This window comes from Nipponia nippon, unplaced genomic scaffold (genome assembly GCF_047370975.1).
Source record: "Nipponia nippon isolate SJK-2023a ecotype South Korea unplaced genomic scaffold, ASM4737097v1 scaffold_29, whole genome shotgun sequence".
Lineage (NCBI taxonomy): Eukaryota > Metazoa > Chordata > Aves > Pelecaniformes > Threskiornithidae > Nipponia > Nipponia nippon.
The window spans coordinates 830598-845944 of record NW_028262346.1 but is presented as its reverse complement, the minus strand read 5'-3'; the positions used below and the strand labels follow the sequence as shown (position 1 = coordinate 845944).

General features: G+C 48.2%; 1 protein-coding gene and 1 pseudogene across 12 annotated transcripts in view; one reads left to right on the top strand and one right to left on the bottom strand.

Moving 5' to 3' along the window:
* CELF4 (CUGBP Elav-like family member 4) overlaps window positions 1-15347 on the top strand; it is an 876733-nt gene that overhangs the window by 660762 nt on the left and 200624 nt on the right. The gene's annotated exons all lie outside the window — the stretch shown is intronic.
* LOC148054932 (uncharacterized) lies at window positions 10105-13384 on the bottom strand (annotated as a pseudogene).

Genomic DNA, 15347 nt, shown 5'->3' with positions numbered 1-15347 from the left:
TGCGCTGCTTGTGGAAAGGTAGCCTTGACTGACTAGCTAAAAATCGGAGGTGACCTAGCTGTGCAACCTACTGCTCAGGAACAACGTGACAAACTTCATCTTTCTTCACTGCCAGCCTCTAAGGTTAGAGAGGGCCATTACCTGTCATGGTGGGGAGGAGAGAGACAGATCTATGGATGTGTCTGTCTGTATGTGTGGAGGGGGGGGAGATGAGTGGGTATGTTCTTATTCTTTCTTTCCTACTTCGTTATATTGATTTTCAGTGGCTTGCACGCTTGGAATGCAATAAAGGAGTGATTCCCTTCTATTCTGGCTAGTAAACATTGCCTGTAACTTTATTCTGGGTCAGGAAAGTCAGCACTTAAAATTAAAAGTGGTTTCAGAGGAGGAAAGTCATATTTTAGGAAATTCCAGCTGGGGGTTCCTTGCTACTGTACTTAATTTTAGAATCCAGTGTATCGTGTCATGTCATATATGCCTTTAAAAAAGCATTTAACTGATATATATTCTCATCTACTCTTTACTTGCAATATTTCAAGCAGAAAGTATTTTTTAAAAATTAGTTCCCTGGCTTTCTGAATTTACAGCAGAGGCAACAGACTATAAAGCGGAAAGAGTTGAAATTAAGCCCAGGGGAATGAGAAGTGCACTAGAGAGAAAGGCTCGTATGCCAGATGCTTAAACACACGCATAGTTTAAATCCTGTGCTGTCTCCCCGAAGCCAATGGAGCTGCTCTTGTATTTAAGACGAGCACACCTGGCTTAAGTGCTGGGACCTTAATCTCTAAAAGAAGGTATATAATGCTGGGGTACAGTCTGTGATGCCTGTAAGCTGCTCCAGGTCCAAGGTACAATCTGCTATGGCAGTTCCTTTCCTCTGTGCAGAGCTCCCATGCTCAGGTCTTGGAAAGTCAAAAGGGTTCCCTGAGACAGGAAAATATCTGTCCCAGACAGTCAGTTTGGGGAATGAGTGCCCTTGCTGACATGTGGCTTCCAGATGTGGATCCAAGAAGGGATCTGAGTGCTTGTGGTGAGCCTTTTGCTGATGAAGTTTCACCCAGCAAAGGCTTTCTTGAGTGCTGGGGATTTTAGCTTGAAAGTTTCCTTCTTGTGGAGCAGGCACTCATAGCAGGTGTTTCACATGTAGTTAGACGTCAGCACTGAAATATGGTGCATTACTTTTTAGGTGGATAGACAGATATTTCACAGAGCTCTGCTCATGGCACTTTAAAAGCAAAGTGCTGTTGGAAAACACTCAGTGTAGGAAGCAGAACCAGTGGCATGGGGTGCTACTGTATGGGGTGCCAACTGCTTTGCCATAGCAAGCCCATGCCAGCACCCCCAGTCCCCTATTTCCATCCTGTCCTGCTGCAAAAACGTCCCTGCAAATCCCCTCTCTGCTCTGCCACGTATCCACCTGCCCGGCAGCAGGGCTGTCACCACTGTGTCAGGTTTCGGGGATGTCTGCGGCTGGAAACCCCACTGGGGAGATGAAGGAAGCCTGGACAGTTTATGAGACGGCGGGAGGCAAAGTACATCTACCTGGCCCTAAACTCTGACACGTGGCCTCCCTGCTCCCAGCTTGACATTTACAAATGGTGACAAGCCCCATCACCTGCCACCCGATGCTACCACCCCGAAAGCTGGGAAAGCCAGACATGGTATTAACAACTCCAGCTTCCCAGAAGAAAGCCCCAGAGACTTACAACAAGGAACTGCCGTGACTCAGGCCAAATGCATGCGTGTTAGGAAACCTCCACGGCTGGCTCCCTAGGTGAAACAGTCTGATGAAAGGAAAGTGGAAAGGCACACAGACAGACAAAGGGAAAGACAGATGGTGGTGGTTTCTAATCCCAGCTCTCCTCCTTCTCCCTTCTCTTCCTATGAGAGGAGAAACCCCTGGTCAAGGGACCCTCAACTCTGGGAGCAACATGAGCTACTGGTCGGAGGCTGTCTTGGGCACAGCGACCATGAAATGATAGAGTTTTCGATTCTTGGAGAAGTAAGGAGGGGGGTTAGCAAAACCACTACCCTGGACTTTAGAAAGGCAGACTTTGGATTGTTCAGGAGTCTGGTTAACAGAGTCCCTTGGGAGGCAGTCCTGAAGGGCAAAGGAGTCCAGGAAGGCTGGACGTTCTTCAAGAAGGAAGTCTTAAAGGCACAGGAGCAGACTGTCCCCATGTGCTGAAAGACGAGCAGGCAGGGAAGAAGACTGGCCTGGCTGAACAGGGAGCTTCGGCTGGAACTCAGGAAAAAAAAGAGAGCTTACCACCTTTGGAAGAAGGGGCAAGTGACTCAGGAGGACTACAAGGAGAAAATTAGAAGGGCAAAGGCCCAGCAGAACTTAAACTGGCCACTGCAGTCAAGGGGAGTGATCCCCTGTTTGTCCTGTACGTGCCGCGTGATGGTACTCAAGATGATCTGCTCCATAACCTTCCCCGGCACCGAGGTCAGGCTGACAGGCCTGTAGTTCCCCAGATCCTCCTTCCGTCCCTTCTTGTAGATGGGCATCACATTTGCTAACTTCCAGTCCACTGGGACCTCCCCGGTTAGCCAGGACTGCTGATAGATGATGGAAAGTGGCTTGGTGAGCACCTCTGCCAGCTCCCTCAGTATCCTTGGGTGGATCCCATCCGACCGCATAGACTTGTGTGTCTCTAAGTGGTGTAGCAGGTCACTAACCATTTCCCCTTGGATTATGGGGGCTTCATTCTGCTCCCCGTCCCTGTCTTCCAGCTCAGGGGGCTGGGTACCCTGAGAACAACTGGTCTGATTATTAAAGACTGAGGCAAAGAAGGCATTAAGTACCTCAGCCTTTTCCTCATCCTTTGTCACTATGTTTCCCCCCGCATCTAATAGAGGATGGATATTCTCCTCAGGTCTCCTTTTGTTGCTAATGTATTTGTAGAAACATTTTTTGTTGTCTTTTACGGCAGTAGCCAGTTTAAGTTCCAGCTGGGCTTTGGCCCTTCTAATCCTCTCCCTGCATAACCTCACGACATCCTTGTAGTCCTCCTGAGTCACCTGCCCCTTCTTCCAAAGGTCTTAAACTCTCTTTTTTTTACTGAGTTCCAGCTGAAGCTCTCTGTTCAGCCAGGCCTGTCTTCTTCCCCGCTCGGCACACGAGGATGGCCTGCTCCTGCACCTTTAAGATTTCCTTCTTGAAGAATGTCCAGCCTTCCTGGACTTCTTTGCCCTTCAGGACTGCCTCCCAAGGGACTCTGCAATCCTGCAGCTCTGCTCCCACACAGAGCACAGAGCCCTTCTCCCACTGGTGATTTAACTCCTTTTGGCAACATTTGACTAGAATTCCCTTTACCAGAGGATAAAATAAATTGAAAGGGCTCTCTACACAGATACGTTCATTCAGATTAAGGTATAGTGTACATTTAACATGGAATAGCTTTTCTTAATTAATTCCCTCTCTGGGTGCTTTTTTTCAGTCAGATTGTTGTAGCCCCAAATTAGATTAATCGACTTTGGGTATGCTTGCTAGCTATTACTTTCTCTTATTATTAAGCATTATTAATATTAGTTATTAGAAATTAATGGTTTCAGCATAACTCCCCACATTTACTTATATCCCAAAATCTCCAGTGGCAAACAAGTGCTTGGACTTCAGTGAAAGCCCCCACGCCCCCAGTTTAAAGAGGCTGCCAACAGCACTGGGTTGTTCCTATTGAGCATACGTAATAATTTCAGTTTTAAATTTAGTTTAAAAATCTTCTGTCTTAATCTTCTGTCAGTTTAAAAATCTTCTGTAGTTAAAGTAAACCTCTTTGTAAAAGACCGTATCCAGATGCCACTGCTCAGCACACAGTGGTGCAGGGGAAATGTGGTGCAAAGAATTAGAGCCTGAAAAGACACAAGCTAAGGACAGAAAACCGCATCCCTGTCTCCCACATACCCATTCAGGGCTTCATCCAAAACCCTGAAATGTCAATGTAAGTCCTTCTATGAGTTCTGAGTGCAGACCAGGAGAACTGCACTGTACAGTCCCAAGCATCCTGCCACATCTCCATGTGTGCAAGTCTGCAGATACAGGCACAAAAACAATGTACATGATTGTGTGCTTAAATATAGATCTACAGAGACAGTGTGCATAAATCTAGATAATTTATACAGTGCCACAAATACAAACAACAACTGCCACCCCTCTCCCTTCACAAACTCATACACACAAATGCACCTCAAGTATGAATAATGCAATGACAAAGCGAGCTGCATTTGTATGGACATCATTGGTATCAGCAGTTAGGAATAATAGTTGTCTAATTGTAGTCTTTCATTGTGTGCTATGTCAAAACGTGGGCGAGTAATTGCAATCATCAAAACCCTTTCAGAGTGTGTGCAAAGCCCCGACCCCCATCACCTGCCATCAAGCCTATCTGATCCACCACACACATGCACTTACTGGGCAGATGAATTAGCTAGATGGGCTGTTCTCTTTTTTTATTTTTTTTTCTCTTTTGTTTTATGTTTTCCTTCCCTGAAGGTTGTGTCTGGGTTGTGAAGGGTTGTTAGACCTTTTTATTATTATTATTGTTATTCTTACTTTGCAACGTGTGTGTGATCGCTTTTTGGGTGAGATAATTTAGAAGACAGACATCAACAATTATACAAAATAATATAGTAACCAGAAACTGAAAAAAAAAAAAAAATTGATTCTCATGGGCTGCTGAGTGTTACAGTTTTAACGTCTTTCTATTAAAATCCTTGTAATAGACACAGGGAGAAAGCAGGGAGCAGGGGAGAGAGAAAGAGGGAGAGAGAAATCAGTTCTTTTTCAAATATTACTCATAAGATGGAAGAGAAGATATTTTCAGAATGCAAGTGGGACTGATTTCTATTAACGTAATTCCATTTCTAGTATTATTTTATTAATATAAACATCTTGGCTCTGGGAATGCCTCCTGGATCATGTATACCTACTGTATTTTGCATTGGGTTTAGGGGAAAATCAAGGAGAGTGTTAAAAAAAATTGAACCTATTTGTTATATTCATTCTGAATTGCCAGCTGTACAGTACCTGAGTGGAGCAGCAGATTTGATTATCGAACACAATTAAGGCCTGTTTTTGTAGATGTGGAGTACCATGTAAGTGCATATTGTAAATATCTGTCTAGAAGACAGCAACAGCACAATCATGAGGGCTACGTACTCTGTCTTGCTGCTGGAGAGGGCTTGAAGTGATTTTCTTTGGTTCAGCCTCCCACAGTAAGGCAACCATCTCAGTGCTGTAACAACAACTATTACAGAGACCACATCTTGTTCAAGGAGCACATAGGTTCACAGGTAGATACCTGCTTTAAACCTTTAGAGGGTCTCAGCTCTGAGTTTTCTTGTGTCTGCTTTTGTGTGATAGATGATATCTATTTATTAGTCATATATAGTACCTTCAGAGACTCAGCAGGGTATGTACTTTTTGCTGCAAGCATCTTCTGTTGCTTAAGGACATACGCGGTTTTCATAGCTGGCAAACACAAGATTGGATGGGATGTGTGTGTGTGCTCAAACTTCTGCAATAAGACAATTTAGAGGTCTGTAGTTAAACTCTCCCAGGAAGTAGTAGAAGCCCTATTTTGTGCATAAAATTCAAGTAAAGGGGATTTCATAGAATCAGAGAATCATTTACGTTGGAAAAGACCTTTAAGATCATTGAATCCAACCATATTTATACAATTTAGACAAGGTTCAAGGAAGAAAGTCTTCATTGTGAGTTTTCTTAGATTGTGGATGAGGGCCCCAAAGGGAGGAGATGTAACTTGCTATTTGGACTACTTAAAATGAGGACAGGCAAAATGGTTTTGATCGTTCAGTGGGGAGATGTCCCATGTCATCAGAGGACCACATAAACTAAGAAGTCTTTTTCATTTCTGATTACTGTAAGTCATCTTAATAGTGCTGCTGTCTGACACTACTGTCCCTACCCTGCTCACTTTGAACTTGCTTCTGTCTCTGGACGAAACAAATTCAGATGTACCAAAATACACACCATAGAATCATAGAATACCAGGTTGGAAGGGACCTCAAGGATCATCTGGTCCAACCTTTCTAGGCAAGAATTTGCACAATCTACACGAGATGGCCCAGCACCATGTCCAGCTGAGTCTTAAATGTGTTCAGCGTAGCAGAGTCAACTGCTTCCCTGGGGAGATTATTCCAATGATTGACTGTTCTCATTGTGAAAAATTTCCCTCTTGTGTCCAATCGGAATCTCCCTGGGAGTAACTTGTACCCATTACCCCTTGTCCTCACCATGTGACTCCTTGTAAAAAGGAAGTCTCCATCTTCTTTGTAGCTCCCCTTTAGATACTGGTACATACATGGTGATGAGATCATCTCTAAGCCTCCTTTTCTCAAAGCTGAACAAGCCCAGCTCTCTCAGCCTATCCTCATACGGCAGGCTTCCCAGACCCTTGATCATCTTGGTGGCCCTTCTCTGGACCCCCTCCAGCCTGTCCACATCTTTTTTGTATAACGGGGACCAGAACTGTACACAGTATTCGAGGTGTGGCCTGACAAGCGCTGAGTAGAGAAGGATAATGACTTCTTTATCTCTGCTGGTGATGCCCTTTTTGATGCAACCCAGCATCCTATTGGCCCTCTTGGCCGCAGCAGCACACTGTTCACTCATATGGAGCTTCCTGTCCACCAGGACCCCTAGGTCCCTTTCCATGGAGCTGCTCTCTAGCCAGGTGGATCCCAGTCTGGGCTGCACTCCTGGATTGTGTTTTCCCAGGTGCAAGACCTTACACTTGTCCTTGTTAAACTTCATAAGGTTCCTGTTAGCCCACTCTTCCAGCCTATCCAGATCTTCCTGCAGGGTAGGACTCCCTTCCAGAGTGTCTACTTCCCCACCGTGCTGGCTTTTCCCAGTCACGTGCTTCATTTGACTCGTGATGGCCCCCAGGAGGCCATAGTTCCATAACTTTCCCGGGGACTGAAGTAAGACTGATGGGCCTATAATAACCTGGATCCTCCCTTGAGCCCTCCTTGTAGATAGGGGTAACATTCGCCTTCCTCCAGTCCTCTGGGACATCCCCCGATCTCCACGACTTCTCAAAGATTATAGAGAGTGGCCCTGCAATGACATCAGCCAGCTCTCTCAACACCCTCGGGTGGATGGCGTCAGGGCCCATCAATTTGTAGGGGTCAAGCTCCTCTAATAATTCACATAGTAACTCCTCCTGATGGTGGGCCTAAGTTTGGATCCTCCTGGGTTTTCATTCCCAACGCCTGGGATCCAACAGTGTTGGTAAAGACAGAGGTGAAGAAAGTGTTGAGAACCTCTGCCTTTTCAGCATTGCTGGTGACTGATTCACCTCTACTGTTTAACAGTGGGCCTATGTTTTCCTTCTGTTTCTGCTTGCAACTTACATACCTGAAGAACCCTTTCTTGTTTTTTTTGACATCTTTGGCCAGTTCCAATTCAAGCTGAGCTTTTGCTTTTCTAACTGCGTCTCTGCACACTCTGCCAATGCCCTTGTAGTTCTCAGTGGATAATCTTCCACTTCTCCATCTCTGGTACGCATCTCTCTTGGTTTTAAGCAGACCCAGGAGCTTGTGGTTGAGCCAAGGGGGCCTCTTGCTCCGCTTCCTTCCCTTTCTTTTATAGGGGATAAACTGGTTTTGTGCTTCCAAGAGAGCACTCTTGAAGAACTCCCAGCACTCGCTGGCTCCTTTATCCTCCATGGAAGCTTCCCACGGAATCGCTCCCAATGGAGCTCTGAGCGAGCTGAAGTTTACTCTTCTAAAATCTAGAACCCTTGTCTTGGTGCTAACCTTCAGCATGCTCAGCCGGATCCCGAACTCCACAATACTGTGATCACAGCAGCCAAGGTTGTTACTTACCGAGATATTACACAGCAGGTTTTCTTGGTTTGTGAATAGCAGGTCCAGCAGTGCCTCCTTCCTGGTTAGCCCAGCTAACATTTGTAAGAGGAAAGTCCCCTACGCATTCCAGGAACTTGATGGATGACATGCAAGCTGCTGTATTGTTCTTCCAGCAAATGTCTGCGTAGTTGAAGTCACCCATGAGAACCAGGTTCTGTTGACCAGAAGCTTGCCTTAGTGTCCCAAATATTGCTTCATCGGCTTTATCGTCGTGGTTTGGAGGTCGGTAGCAGATGCCCACTGTAAGGTCCTGCTTGGAGATGACGCCTCTGATTCTAACACAGAGGCATTCAATAGAGCACTCACAATCACTGTAGTTGATTTCGATGTGTAAGAGGTTTTCCTTAACATAGAGTACGACTCCTTGTCCCAATCCAATGTCGGGGGAGGTTTCGATACGATCCCAAGGACGAGATTAAGACGCAAACGAGGTCAAATGCTGTACAACCTTTTTGACTTCATTTTGGTGAACGAAGGGGTGAGGACCGGGTAGGGAGACAGGGGGGAAAAAGAAAGAGAGAGAGAAAAACGAGAGAAAGAGCGTGCTCAGGAGGGTGAGAAGAGAGCCACGTAGGGGAACTAGCTACCGCCACTCCGGGTCCGGCGTTATCCCGTCGATCAAAGGTCCAGTCGGTCCAGCCTCTATGTTCGCAGGAGCAGCTTCCAAGGAGTTCGCAGGGTAGGAGGAGAAGAAAAAGAGGGGAGCGAGGTCCAGCCTCTGTGTTTGCAGGAGCAGCTTCCAAGGAGCGCGCAGGGTAGGAGGAGAAGAAAAAGAGGACCTCAAAAGGTGCTCGCGGTCCTTTTATAGGGCCACGCACATGCGCAGAACGGGTCTGCGTACGTGCAGTTTGCGCTTCTGCTTTTCGCGCCCTGGTCTCTGCGCAGGCGTACGTGCAGTTCATGGTCCCGCCTTTCGTGCCCTGGTCTCTGCGCGGGCGTCCTGTGATGGTTTCGTCGGGGGCTGGATGTCGAAGCCAGAAGATGGCGGTAGAACGGCAATGTCGAGACAATTCTGGTTCCATAACAGTCCTCGACACCACCCCGTGGCTCGACATTGCAGTCTTCACAGTGGTAGGAGAGGTGGGAAGGGGAAGAGAGAGAGAGAGAGAGGGGACAGAGCAGAGGTGGAGACAGAAGCAGAGAAAAAGGGGAGGTGTGGAGGAGAAAGGTGACATGGGACATGTTAAGAGAGTGCTCAATTGCAAACAAACAAACAAACAGGAACACTGTCCAATGTAAACACTCTTTTTCCTTAACCTTTCTAAGTTTAACAATGTTCAACTTTATAGAACAACCCTGAGAAATCCATTGGGTGAGGTAGTTCACCATTATAACAAGTACAGAAGAACCGGTGAGTATGACATGGGTAGGAATATGCAATTTCCTTTTTTTTTTTTTTTTTTTTAAAGAGGTCTAAACAATGGTTATTGTAGTGGGTTCTGCCCGGCGAACGGCACAGATTCGTTTTATGCCATCGGGTGAGGTGGTAGGTATGAACTGCATATTAGATACCACATGTCGTATTAGCTGAACAAAGCAGGGTATTATACAGGGTAAAAACATTAAAGTGGCAAACGCACATAACAAATATAACGGCAACTGTTTCACCCAGGGTGCCCCCGGCAGCCAGGACCACAGATTACCATTCCAACCGTTCCAGGCCTGGACGGGGACGTGGGCTATTTTTCTAATGTCTTTGGTTAATTGGAGGACTACCTCGCCTACATCGTCTATTTCTAAACAACAGTTAGAGACATTTACTTTCCCACATACCCCTCCTTCTTCAGCCAGTAAATAATCTAAAACCATGCGGTGTTGAAGGAGTGCCGTGCGCATTTGTTGAGACTGCTGAGTTAAAAGATCTGTAGCGTTGGCGGTTTTATTGGTAACAATTTCTAAAACCGCTTGTAATCGGATTATACGGTTCAAATTATAGACTGGTTCCCTCGCCCCTGCTATCGGTTCATTGGGGTTCCAGGCGGCAGGCCCGTAATGTTGGATTATTCTTTCAGGAGGCCACTCATTTTCCCCCCATTTTTGTGTTCCGCCTACGTTCACCTCAACAGCTCGCTTGCGGCGGGCAATCTTTCCGTCTTCCAGATTATCGTACAATCTTATCCCCAACTGAGAGCCACCCGTTTCTGGAAGAAGGAGGAATAAAGGCCGGATAATTCCCACATAACAGACCCCTGACCAATGCGCTGGCAGTCATTTATAGGCGGTATGTCCACAAATCCAATAATAGCCCCTTTTAGCTGTGGCCCCGTTGGCAAATGGTCCCGCTGCATCCTCGGGGAACTGGAAATACATTGTTTTATCATTGTCCACGGGGCTAAAAAGGACGGTTGGGTTATTATTCATCCAGCCGGCGCAATACCAGGCCCTGGAGTTGTTTTTCCATTTGCAGGTTTCCTTGTAGACGTGGTCCCTAGATTGTTGGAGAATTAACATTTTGTTTTTATTTGCCCAGTACCCTTTGAACCCTCGACTGTGTCCAGCATTATCAAGCCACACCCATATGGAGATACCCCTATTTGCATTTACCAACTTGTTTGTAAGTGTCCATTGGCACTTGCTTTCTCCCACATAGACCCCTCCCTTTTGAGTACGATTTAAACAATATTGCCCCACAGCAGGAAATTGAATTGGCCCCATTCCACTATCACCCCAAGTGTCATTCATGGTCTCACTATAATTACTCACAATTTGGGCTGGAGTGAGGGGTGTGGACGTCCACGGCCAACTTGACAGCCCCAGAGGTCCCCCGCAAACCCAGCAATGACTTAAATTAAAAGCTTGGCTTACAGCTTTGGCTAATAATACCGATTCATTGTCCTTAAAGGGATCAAACGGGTCGGGGGAGGGTGAAGGAATTAGTCCTCCGCTGCTTTTATAGGTACATTCCCAAACTAGTATAACCACGAATAACGTGCGCATCCTGATCTTCGGGTGGTGTGTGTCCGGATCGGCTGCTCCCTCCTGAAAAACAAAAGTAGAAGCAAACTCGCTTCTCGGGTCAGAAGGAAGGAACAGTCCATTTAGCGTGAATTTTGCTATGCATTGGTAAATCTTCACCCCCGCCCTTATGGGAGTTGCTTCCAGCTCCTGTGCTAGAGCGTGGTGGGCTAAAGTGGGGGGGGTGCTTGTATCCCTGAGGGAGCCGTGTAAAGGTGTACTGTTGCCGCCCCCAGGTAAAGGCAAAGTGGTCCGGGTCCTGCGGCTGCAGGGGGACCATAAAGCACATGTCTTTAACGTCAATAGTCGCCATAATAGGGTGTGATTGCTCTTGAATGGCGGCTATGAGCTCGGCAATGTTCGGCACAGCGGCTGTTAATGGGCCGGTGTTGGCACTGAGCCTCCGGTAATCTACTGTTAACCTCCATTTGCCGTTTGGTTTTCGGACTGGCCATACCGGGGAGTTAAAGGGGGAGTGAGTGGGAACTACAATCCCCTGCCTCTTTAAGTCCTCCAGCACTGGCGCGATTCCGTCCCTGGCTCCTATCGGTAGCGGGTAGGGTTTTGCGTTTGTCAGTTTGGAAGGGGGGAGGGCAGGCGCCGTTTGCAACAGGCGCACCCCCGCGCCGGGGGCTTCGGCTAACCGCCTGATCCGGGGGACGCCGAAAGACCACAAGTTTCCCTGGACGTCGCGCCACTGTCTGCCCTTTAAAACGTCTATGCCCAAGAGATTCATTTGGAAAGATCCTATGGCCACCATAGTATTAACAGGGCCGTCCTCCCCTGGTAACCATAGTGACACTGGGGTCATAGGTACCGATTGTGTTTTTCCCAGAGCATTTGAAACAAAATCACGTTTCTAGAGGGTACCGAGATCCCACATCGTTCCGCTTCTGTTCGCCTCAGTGCAGTAATTTGTGCCCCCGTGTCGATTAAAAAGGTTACCGGTCTTTTCTTTGGTCCTACCGCTACCGTGAGCAGCAAGTCTCCCTTTGCGTTGCAGGTGAGCTGTCTTATGAACATACACCCTCCGTCCTCCCCCTCACCTTCAGGGGGCGGAGGTTTTAGTTCTCCGCTGTCTTTTCTACCCCCGGCTGGTTTCTCCCCAAAGTTTATCAGGGGTGGGGTGCTAGGAGTTGGCCTCGAAGTGGCCCCTTGCTCTGACCATCTCCGCATGAGCTGCTCCAATTTCTTGGTTGGGAGCCCGTCCATTAAATCTCGGGGAACGCCTTTCTGGAGCCCCAACTGCCACAGTCCCTGTCGGCTCGGGGGCTTTCCTTTCCCGGTCGGGTCCCGGCCGCTCCCAAGGGGTGACTGCCGCCCACTAACTCGTGGTCCACCAACAGGGCCGTATTTCCTCCCAAAACCAATTAACTCCTGAGCCACCTCCCCCCATGTCCGTACTTTCTTTCCTAGCCGCCGGTAGTCAGGGGTCGTTATCCCCTCCCGAGCGGCTGCAATCCTTTCTCCCCCCCCGGGGGTGTTATAAATCCGCCCTTGCAATTGGATCCCAATGGGTTTCAGGGAGTCGGGAAGTCCCCGTATCAGGGGAGTCATTCTCTCCGGGTCTACAGGCATTAACATTGGGGAGCCCAGGTGGGGCTTGAGCTCCCGGTCATACATCATCTGAAGGCACGCCGCCTTTTGCACACTCTCTACTAATTGATCTACCGTGCCCGTTATAGCTAAGGGGTCTCCCCTCTCCAAGGGGCTCAACCCCCCTGCCCAGTACGCGGCTCTCTGGGTCAAAGACCACGGGGCTCGGAGATCGCCCGTAGTTAAAAACACACCCGGACCCCAATACCCTTCCGCCTCCTTTTCTGACAGCAAGATCCCATCCCCCCCCCCGACAAAGACACTCTCCACACGTATTCGGTCTCCGATTCCTTTGTAGTCCTCCCAAAGTCCTTTCTCAGCTTTGCCAATTCAGTTGCGGTAAACGGGACCTCTTTAGTAATAACTTGGGGACGATTGTCACCCTCATCCTCGTACACATACTCCGTTTTGATCAGCGGGTACATGTGGGGGAGGCTCTCCACGGCCTCTTTGGCTCTTTGCAAATCCCCCTGGGGGTAAATCTGCCGCATCCCCTTCTCCGCGGGCGTTGTTTCTGCCCCCGGCAGTGTATCCGCTTCCATTAAAAGTTGATTTTTCAACTCATTTTTTAGTATCGCATTTTGGTGCCTCTCCTCCTCCAACTGTTCCTGCAGGGTTTTTATTACCGTTTGCAGGGAGTTCACCACCGTATCTGTCCGACAAGACCTCTGCTTTTTCTCCTCCGCCGTGGCGGAGGCCAAACTCGCTCCTAACACCGCACAAATTATAGCCTTTCCTTTCCCCCTCTTAACCTTAGCCCCCTTCTGCAATATACTTATTCTGTGCACCACACTCCGCAACCGAAACCAGTGTTCCCTTGCCCAGTCTTGTCCCTGGGGCGAGACCGGTGCGCCTCCAAGAGGCCATACAATTTCTTTGTCCCTTCATCCAGCGAAAGCACATGGTCACAAACATCGACTGCCTTTCGGGCGGCCATCACTTACAAAGGGGATCTCGTCCTGAGAGGGTCACGCTTCAGTATCCAGGTTTCCCCTATGCGCTCCCAGGAGGCCAAAACACAAACTAATATCCAAAAATTCCTACAAAGGGGGGTGTCGTCCTGAGAGGGTCACGCTTCAGTATCCAGGTTCCCCCTATACGCTCCCAGGAGGCCAAACCGTACGCTAGTAAGTAAGTTATGCACAAAGAAGAACCAACATTCACTCCCTCCTCTCACTTCGTTCGTCTCCGGCTGCTTCCCTCGCGGGAGAGCAGAACCGCGGATCAGAACTCCGCACTCGCTTCCTACTTGCTCGTACGTCTCGTTCACCCACAATCACACAGCACACCACAACAAGGTAGTATGGCCCTCTCGTCTCAGGGGATCCTGTCCGTGACGCCAATTAAATGTCCCGATCCAATGTCGGGGGAGGTTTCGATACGATCCCAAGGACGAGATTAAGACGCAAACGAGGTCAAATGCTGTACAACCTTTTGACTTTATTTTGGTGAACGAAGGGGTGAGGACCGGGTAGGGAGACAGGGGGGAAAAAGAAAGAGAGAGAGAAAAACGAGAGAAAGAGCGTGCTCAGGAGGGTGAGAAGAGAGCCACGTAGGGGAACTAGCTACCGCCACTCTGGGTCCGGCGTTATCCCGTCGATCAAAGGTCCAGTCGGTCCAGCCTCTGTGTTTGCAGGAGCAGCTTCCAAGGAGCGCGCAGGGTAGGAGGAGAAGAAAAAGAGGACCTCAAAAGGTGCTCGCGGTCCTTTTATAGGGCCACGCACATGCGCAGAACGGGTCTGCGTACGTGCAGTTTGCGCTTCTGCTTTTCGCGCCCTGGTCTCTGCGCAGGCGTACGTGCAGTTCATGGTCCCGCCTTTCGTGCCCTGGTCTCTGCGCGGGCGTCCTGTGATGGTTTCGTCGGGGGCTGGATGTCGAAGCCAGAAGATGGCGGTAGAACGGCAATGTCGAGACAATTCTGGTTCCATAACAGTCCTCGACACCACCCCGTGGCTCGACATTGCAGTCTTCACAGTGGTAGGAGAGGTGGGAAGGGGAAGAGAGAGAGAGAGAGGGGACAGAGCAGAGGTGGAGACAGAAGCAGAGAAAAAGGGGAGGTGTGGAGGAGAAAGGTGACATGGGACATGTTAAGAGAGTGCTCAATTGCAAACAAACAAACAAACAGGAACACTGTCCAATGTAAACACTCTTTTTCCTTAACCTTTCTAAGTTTAACAATGTTCAACTTTATAGAACAACCCTGAGAAATCCATTGGGTGAGGTAGTTCACCATTATAACAAGTACAGAAGAACCGGTGAGTATGACATGGGTAGGAATATGCAATTTCCTTTTTTTTTTTTTTTTTTTTTAAAGAGGTCTAAACAATGGTTATTGTAGTGGGTTCTGCCCGGCGAACGGCACAGATTCGTTTTATGCCATCGGGTGAGGTGGTAGGTATGAACTGCATATTAGATACCACATGTCGTATTAGCTGAACAAAGCAGGGTATTATACAGGGTAAAAACATTAAAGTGGCAAACGCACATAACAAATATAACGGCAACTGTTTCACCCAGGGTGCCCCCGGCAGCCAGGACCACAGATTACCATTCCAACCGTTCCAGGCCTGGACGGGGACGTGGGCTATTTTTCTAATGTCTTTGGTTAATTGGAGGACTACCTCGCCTACATCGTCTATTTCTAAACAACAGTTAGAGACATTTACTTTCCCACATACCCCTCCTTCTTCAGCCAGTAAATAATCTAAAACCATGCGGTGTTGAAGGAGTGCCGTGCGCATTTGTTGAGACTGCTGAGTTAAAAGATCTGTAGCGTTGGCGGTTTTATTGGTAACAATTTCTAAAACCGCTTGTAATCGGATTATACGGTTCAAATTATAGACTGGTTCCCTCGCCCCTGCTATCGGTTCATTGGGGTTCCAGGCGGCAGGCCCGTAATG